General features: G+C 33.4%; 1 long non-coding RNA gene across 1 annotated transcript; it reads right to left on the bottom strand.

Annotated features, from left to right (window-relative positions):
* Positions 1-2,422: 2,422 nt before the first annotated feature.
* Positions 2,423-4,584, bottom strand: LOC126883314 (uncharacterized). The gene is made up of 2 exons (XR_007697606.1): positions 3,514-4,584; positions 2,423-3,360 (listed from the first exon to the last, which is right to left on the bottom strand). It is a non-coding gene; the product is annotated as an uncharacterized LOC126883314 (long non-coding RNA).
* Positions 4,585-8,548: the final 3,964 nt, after the last annotated feature.

The raw sequence follows: 8,548 nt of genomic DNA, 5'->3' as shown, positions 1-8,548 counted from the left end.
AGGAAATTCGAGACATCAAAAATGCCCAATTTTTAAGGTGCTGCGTAATGGGCTGTATATACAGGGTGTAACAAAAATACAGGTCATAAATTAAATCACATATTCTGGGACCAAAAATAGTTCGAATGAACCTAACTTACCTTAGTACAAATATGCACATAAAAAAAGTTACAGCCCTTTGAAATTACAAAATGAAAATAGATTTTTTCGATTATATCGAAAACTATTAGCGATTTTTTATTGAAAATGGACATGTGGCATTATTATGGCAGGAATATCTTAAAGAAAAATTATGGTGAAATTTGTGCACCCCATAAAAATTTTATGGGGGTTTTGATCCCTTAGATCCTCCCAAACTTTTGTGTACGTTCCAATTCAATTTTATTATTGTGGTACCATTAGTTAAATTCAATATTTTTGTTTCTTAGTATTTTTCAGATAAGGCAGTTTTTATCGAGTTGCGACTTCTTTTTTAACATGTCTACATAAAAATTTTATGGGGGTTTTGTTCCTTTAAACCCCCCAAATGTTTGTGTACGTTCCAATTAAACTATTACTGAGGTACCATTAGTTAAACAGAATGTTTTTAAAACATTTTTGCCCCTTTGTATTTTTTCGATAAGGCACGTTTTATCGAGATCTGGCTTCTTTTTTACTATGGTTCAAAATATACCTAACAATGTAAAGCATAAATAAGTCTGCATATTATTATTAAGTCTCCATAATCGTACTTAACCATATACAAATATGTGGTGGATTTGACAAATATTCAAAATATTTCGATAAAAATTGACTTTTCGAAAAAGCAATAAGAGGCAAAAAAGTTTTTAAAACGTTGTGTTTAAATGGTACTACAATAATAATTAAATTGAAACATGCACAAAAGTTTGGGGGGGGGGGGGTTTATAGGAACAAAACCCCTATAAAATTTTTATGGGGTGTCCAAATTTTACTATAGTTTTTTCGTAAGATACTGCTGCCATAATAATGCCACATGTCCATTTTCAATAAAAAATCTCTAATAGTTTTCGATATATTGGAAAAAATCACTTCATCTTGTAACTTCAAATGAGTGATAAAGGCACAGAGACTTAGATGGCGAGGTCACATTGAAAGGATGCCAAACACGAGGACTCCAAAAAGGGTACTAAACTACACTACAACTTCAAGAAAGAGAAGAGGAAGGCCGAAAAATAGATGGAAGCAAGAGGTCGAAAAAGATTTGGAAAGAATGGTGCTACAGGGTCAGAAAAGAAAAATGAATAACAGGAAGGAATGAAGAAAAATCACATATCAAGCCAGAGAAGATCTCAGTACATAAAGAAACGTGAAAATGAAAAAAAAAACAAACTTTTCAAGCCATGGGCCTCTAAGGCCCTTAGTGCTATTATATATATAATATTTATATAACATCAAAGGGCTGTAACTTTTCTTGTGTGCACATTTGTACTAAGGTAAGTTAGGTCCAATCAAACTATTTTTGGTCCCAGAATATGTGATTAAATTTATGACCTGTATTTTTGTTACACCCTGTATATATCTACATACTTCGTCTAATTTACTAAAACTGTTGCGCGTCATCCGCGTCGTAGCCTGTGACGTCGCATGATACCAACACGAAATATTTAGGCGGTAGGTGTGTTCTTTTTTAGAATCACTTTGCCGAGTACACTGGAATTACAGCCACTAGACATATTTTATTATATACGCGTAGAAATAATATTTGAAGATTTCTATTAATGTTAACCTAAAGAAATACACAATAATATGTTTCATTTAATTTGTATAAATAGATTATAAAGTGTTTTTATGAAGCAGATTTGTTCGGATCACACTGTAACTGTAATCGAACGAAGGTGACATTTTAGAATAAATTGGTAACATTTATTTGACAGTTGCGGTGATGACACTTCATATTTGTTTATATTCTTTACTATAAGTATCTGTTTTATTTATTATATTTACTGTTTTTATTATTTACTTTACTATAAAAAGATCCTCTACTATAAAAATTTAAATTTCACCTAATTTTATAACGACTTGGAATAATCGAGGTATCTGACAACTTTTTTAGTTGTTATTGTAGACATACTTATACAAAGAAACCTACCGGCTTTTTGCCAAGAGTTGCCGTTTTTTAATTATTAACAATGCAGTGCAAAAACGCTTGCACTGCAAATCTTAAAAGATTATAACTTAATTCTTGTTCTCTATTTCTTAAGTTTTTACTTATGTACATTGAATATTAATTTGTTTTGTTGTATAATCCACGTTTACAATAATTATGTGATAAATTTGATTTAAAATGGATTCAGCATCTTTTTATACTTTGGCAACTATGTCAACTTAGATCTCTGGCGTAGATAATGACGTGCAACGGTAAGTAAATTAGATGGACTGTAGGTTATATTTGGTTCTTGGGACATCAAAGTATATTTTTTAGACATTCCCTGGATATAGTCACCGATGTGACATATCTCCGATTTGTTTTTCATGAGTTTTGTAAGAGAGACTAAAAACTTTTTTTATAGTCACCTCCTGTTTTCATATATTTTTTGACATGTTTTGTAGTAAATTCAACTATCTATTTACTACAAAACATGTCAAAATTTACATGTGAAAGCAGATGATCCTAAAAATGGTTTTTCGTCTCCTACAAAATTCATGAAAAAGCAGATAGGAGAATTATTGTACATTACAATTCTCTGATGTTTGGGAAAAAGGGCTTAAGTCAGAATTGCACATCGATAATGTTTTGATGATTTCTACAGTACTGTAGTAGATTCTACTGTACATACAGTTTACATCTACAACAGTTTTTTTCTGGTCCAGAAATCATCAAAACATTATCAATGTGCAATTCTGACTTAAGTCCTTTTTGCCAAACATAAAAAAACAATCTGGTCATAATTGACCAATGAGCAATTTTAATTTAACCTAAATTACTACTGTTTCTTAAAATGAAGAGCTTACCCCATAGCGTCTCTTATCTAATCTAACAAGATCGTGCACTATTATTCTAACATACACAGGCACAGCACACAAGCACTATGCTCCGTTTTTCACTATCACCTATCACTCAAACTAGTTCAAAAGGATTTGTCCTCTTCAATCTTCTAGTTTGCCCAGTAGTATCGAGGAGCTGGATTTCCTCGATATTCTTGAACTTATGAAGTTGATGCTCGTGACCCTGCTATCTTCTTGATATTTGTTGATAAAGTAATAACTTATTATGCATGGACAATGTGGACTTTCTTCCAACTAGCCAATACACTTTTTATATCTCTCTTTTGCCTTTCATAGCCACAAGGCTATACATTTCCTTCTTGGTTTTTTTTTGTAGGCCACTTTCAGCTGATTCTAAAAAAAATTAAAATGAACGGTAATTTTTCTATTCTTTACAATTAAAAATCAAAAGAAATAGGTACCTATTTACAGGTAATAATATGCATGTATAAATGATTCGTTTCATAAAGAATAAAGAAAATTGAAAACGGATGTTATAATACTTACAAAATTGTTTAAACAAGAGATCCAGCCAGAGCCCAGAGCAAAAACTGGCAGACAGTACAGCAAAAAAGCCACTAATTTCCATTTCCCACACCCCCTTATCGACAGTTATCGATGCATTTTTTTCCAATCAAAATTTTTACTAAATTTTTAGGTTATCGGTTATCCATGAAAATGAAATAAATATATGAAATGTGATGACCAATGAATGCCAATGACCACGTGACGCTACATAGATACTCGCGCGGCAAATTTGAAAATGAACGCAAATTGAATAGTAAATGGCCTCTCTTAAAATCTTGTAATGGAAAATTTTACCCCTCCAGGAAGACATTGTACTATGTTCATAGAATATCTTGTGGTAACTTTCCACCCATAATTTAATCAGATAGATGTTCACGGAATAGAACGGTAGTACCTACATTCCTGGAATGTTTTGTGTTGTTAGGATTAAACTTTTATTTTATTTATTCTTGAATATTTCCTATTGTTAAACAGTTGTAACCAATAATTTACAAATAATATTTTCATTACATTACATAAAATCAAAAACATGTTTTGGATACTAAACTATATATAGTTTATAATTGTAATAATTGTATATATACAATTTTGAATTAAGATTTAATCTTTTCGATTTAAACTACAGTAAAACCTGTGTTACCGGCCCCCTGCAAACACCGGCCACCTGTACTAACGGCCAGTTTAAAAATTCCCCAAACCAATTACAGTAAAACCTGTCAGTAACGGCCACTAAAAATGAAAAAGCTATTGGCCGATATAGAAAGGTGACCGGTATTGCCAGTTTTTGTAGTCTAGATATAATTGGTTTGGGGAATTTTTAAATTGGCCGTTAGTACAGGTGGCCGATTTTATCAGGTGGCCAGTAACACAAGTTTTACTGTATATCTAGACTACAAAAACTGGCAATAACGGCCACCTTTCTATATCAGCCAATAGTTCTTTCATTTTAGTGGCCGTTACTGACAGGTTTGACTGTATTTCATTAACGTAAAGTTAACGCGTAAGTTAATATTTTATTGAATTATTTTGCTATTTGATCCCGTAATAATGTGTCCAATACAGTCGGAAAAATGAAAGAATACCCATGAACGAACATATAAAACACGCTGCATTTTCTTGTCACCGTGTCAGAAATAAAAGTGTCCAGTGCAAGTACATGTAACAATAATTATTACATGTACTTGCGCTGGCCAATTTTCTTTGTGACACGGTGACAGGAAAATACAGCGTGTTTTATATGTTCGGTCATGAGTATTCTTTCATTTTTCCTACTGTATAAAATATATAAGCGTTCATAAAACGTCCGTATTTCGTCCAGTATGGACGTCCAAAGGACGTTCAACGTCGGACGTCCAAAGGACGTCCATATTTATTCCGCCCGAAGGACGTCCAACGTCGGACGTCCAAAGGACGTCCATATTTATTCCATCCGAAGGACGTCCAACATGGGACGTCCAAAGGACGTCCGTTTATAGTCCATGGACGTAAGGACCAAAAATGGACCTATTTTGGACGTCCAAAGGACGTCGTGTGCTATTAGGGTAAGTTTTTGAGATTTTTTTTGGTTAAAAAGCTTAATTTTTTTTTAATGTGAGTGATATGACGCTTTTTTACTTAGTATCTTTGGTACACCATCAACACTATTTTTTCATGTTTCCAGTAGAAACGTCTCCTAAAATATGCTGTCGTCGATTTGATTTTCTTAAATTATGATAAATATCCACAATTTTTATGCCTTCACCGCTTTTCTATGTCCACTATTCTTTTGTCATCACCATAAATTTATGTTGGTATCACATTTCACCTATTTTAATTGAAATGTATGAAAAATATTACTACTTGTATATACGAGGTTGATCAAAAATTACTAGCGAAATAAACATTATAAAATAAAAGATTTTAGAAGTCCAGATTTGAATTTCCGTGTGAAATAATGTAACGTATGAAAAAAATTAGTAATTGCATATACGGGGGTTGATCAAAAATTACTTATAGACGAAAGAATTAAAGATCTTTGTAGAAAAGGGGAAATTTGACTAGTTTATTTGAAACCGTTGCGTTGTATTTGATAAAATTCAGGAGAGAGGGATGGTTTGGACATATCAAAAGAATGATTATTACGTCGTGTACGTTATCAGCGATGAGTCGTGCGTCTCTCTACGTTGCCGTTTAGTCGTTACATACCTAATGTTCCCTTGACATTGCATCTATGTGTGAAGTGACAGATATCATTTTGGTAGATGAGAAGGAACTGTGAACGTATATTTAACAAACAACTAGAAGAATAACTGTGACAGCTGAAAAGAAGAAGAATTGATTTGACTTTCTGACTACACCCTGTACAATTTGCGATAGACGAAAAGAAGAAGAAGAATTGACAGTTGGCTTCTGTGTCGTTACCGCTTTCATTTGACACCCCATACGTCAAAATCGGACCAATAGAAACGAAGATGTCGAATGTCACGTTCTGTTAGGCACTATACGGAAACGAAGAAGAATTGACAAACGAAAAGAAGAAGAAGAATTGACAGTTGGCTTCTGTGTCACCACCGCTTTTATTTGACACCCCATACGTCAAAATCGGACCAATAGCAACAAAGATATGCTGTAATGCCGTTTTGGCACTGCCGCCATCTTTGTTTTTTGTCTCAACTTATTCGTTACCCCCTCCCCGTTCTGACGAGCCCTCTTACGTCAAAATCGGACCAATAGCAACGAAGATATGCTGTAATGCCGTTTTGGCAATGCCGCCATCTTTGTTTTTGTCTCAACTTATTCGCTACCCCCTCCACGTTCCAACGAGCCCTCTTACGTCAAAATCGGACCAATAGAAAAGAAGATATGACGTAATGCCCTTTTGGCATATTCCGATGCGCACGCCACATACTGCGTTCAACCCCCTTTTTCATCCCCTTTCCAACGATACGTCACACGTCATCCTACGTTAAGCCGTTTGGCATTTATTAATATTTAAGGGTTGCGATTTAGGGGATGTGCCAGAACGCAGGTTGTCTATCTACTTCCCCGTTTAACAATTCATCAAAATATTGTTTCCATCGTTTTAATATTTCTTGGTCATCAAATATCATTTTTCCTTCTTTATCTTTGTAATAAATGGGCTGTGGTTTATATTCTCTTTTTTGATTTTTATTGCCTTGATATAAATTTCTAATAAAATTATTTTTGTAATTCTCTTCAATGTCTTCCAACTTATCTTCGTAAAATTTTCTCTTTTTATTTCGTAAAATTGCGCTGGTTTTTCTTCTTTGCTCTATGTAAAGTGTTTCCGCTGTTTTTGATTTCAGCCTTAGAGTTTCTAATCGTGGCTTGTTCCGTTTCTCTATTTCTAGTTTGCATTCATCGTCGAACCATGCCTTTTGTTGTTTCTTGATTGGCTTGTCAGTATCATCTACTACAGCTTTTAAAGTATTTTTAATTAAGTCCCATGTTTGTTCTACATTGTCATTTTCCGTAATAAGTTCCAGTTTCTTGTTAAGTGTCAACTGGTATACCTTTTTTCTTCTTCTTCTGTTTGTAACCTGACTAGCTTGTTCTTCATGCGTTTTTCTCTGTTTCTGTTTCTATTTATAGGTATTATTTGGTTCATTTTTATTCCCACTAAAAAGTGGTCTGAATCTATATCTGGCCCTCTATATGTACGTATATGCATTATGCTTTTTTCTACATCCTTCTCTATTAAAACATGGTCTATTTGGTTTACCGTTTGACCGTCCGGCGATCTCCAAGTGCCCTTGTGTATTTCCTTTCTCTGGAAGTAGGTACTTTTTATTAAAAGGTTTTTTTCTCTTGCAAAGTCGATGAGCATGTGTCCATTTTGATTCGTTGTTGGATGCAAGCTGTATTTTCCTATAGTAGGCTTAAATATGTCCTCTCTACCTATTTTGGCATTGGTATCTCCAAGGACTATTTTGAGATCATATTTAGGGATGCTTTCATATACTTGGTACAGTAGGTTATAAAACTCTTCCTTTACCTCTATTTCTTTTTCTTCTGAAGGTGCATGAATATTTACAAATGAAATTTTTTGGAATTTTCCCTTTACTCTAAGAACACTAAGTCTATCGGATATTGCTCTGAATTCTACAATTGATGCTCTAAAGTTTTTATGTATTAAAAAGCCTGTACCCAGCATTCTATTTTGCCCTCCACTATTAAAGAATAAGTAATCTTCTATTTCCTGACTGTATTGCCCTAATTGCTTTGTTTCTTGTAATGCGACGATCTGAAAACTGTATCTTTTAAGTTCAAGTACCATTTGTTTTAATTTTCCTTGTTTGTGACTTCCTCTTATATTCCATGTCGCCATACGTATTACTTCGTTTGATTTTATTGTTTTCTTTTTTGTTTCGTCTTTTCCCTCTTGTCTCCTTTTTCTTTGCCGTGTCGTCTTTATAGTATTGTTCTGTCCGTTATTGCTTATTGGTTTTTTGAGCTGTTATAATTTACTCTTTCCAACTTTTCTCTTTCTCTGTTCCATTTCCATACTTCATTATCCAAAATTAACTTTTGATATCCCACCTTAGCAATTTTCCCTTTGGCCTTCTCTTCTTTAGCAGTTGCTCTAATTTTGGATTGTATTTCTCTTTCACGTTTTGTTAGATCATCATTTATGTATATGCGGTTCGGCAGTTCTTTGAGTTTATATATGTTTTTCATTATTTTCATCTTTTCGTATTTGCTATCCAGTTCGACTAAGTATATTTTATCTCCCAATTTCCTTGCTTCATTTATTTTTACTTCTATACCAATTTCCTTGTCGATAAAATTTTTTACTGAATCTCTTAATACCTTTGGATTATTTGTAGTTATCGGGATGCCTTGTATGACTATATTTTTCCTTCTTTTGTCGCTTTCAAGGTATTGAATTCTCTCGTTGCAACTCATTATTTCTTTCTGCAAATTATTAATTTCTTTTAACATTTTTTCATTATTATTCTTCATTGCTGATATTTCGTTTTTGAATGTGTCAGCTGTGTCATTTTTGAGCATTTTT

This window comes from Diabrotica virgifera, chromosome 4, assembly GCF_917563875.1.
Source record: "Diabrotica virgifera virgifera chromosome 4, PGI_DIABVI_V3a".
Classification (NCBI taxonomy): domain Eukaryota; kingdom Metazoa; phylum Arthropoda; class Insecta; order Coleoptera; family Chrysomelidae; genus Diabrotica; species Diabrotica virgifera.
Note: the sequence above shows the minus strand (reverse complement) of the source record. Positions and strands in the feature narration are given on the sequence as shown.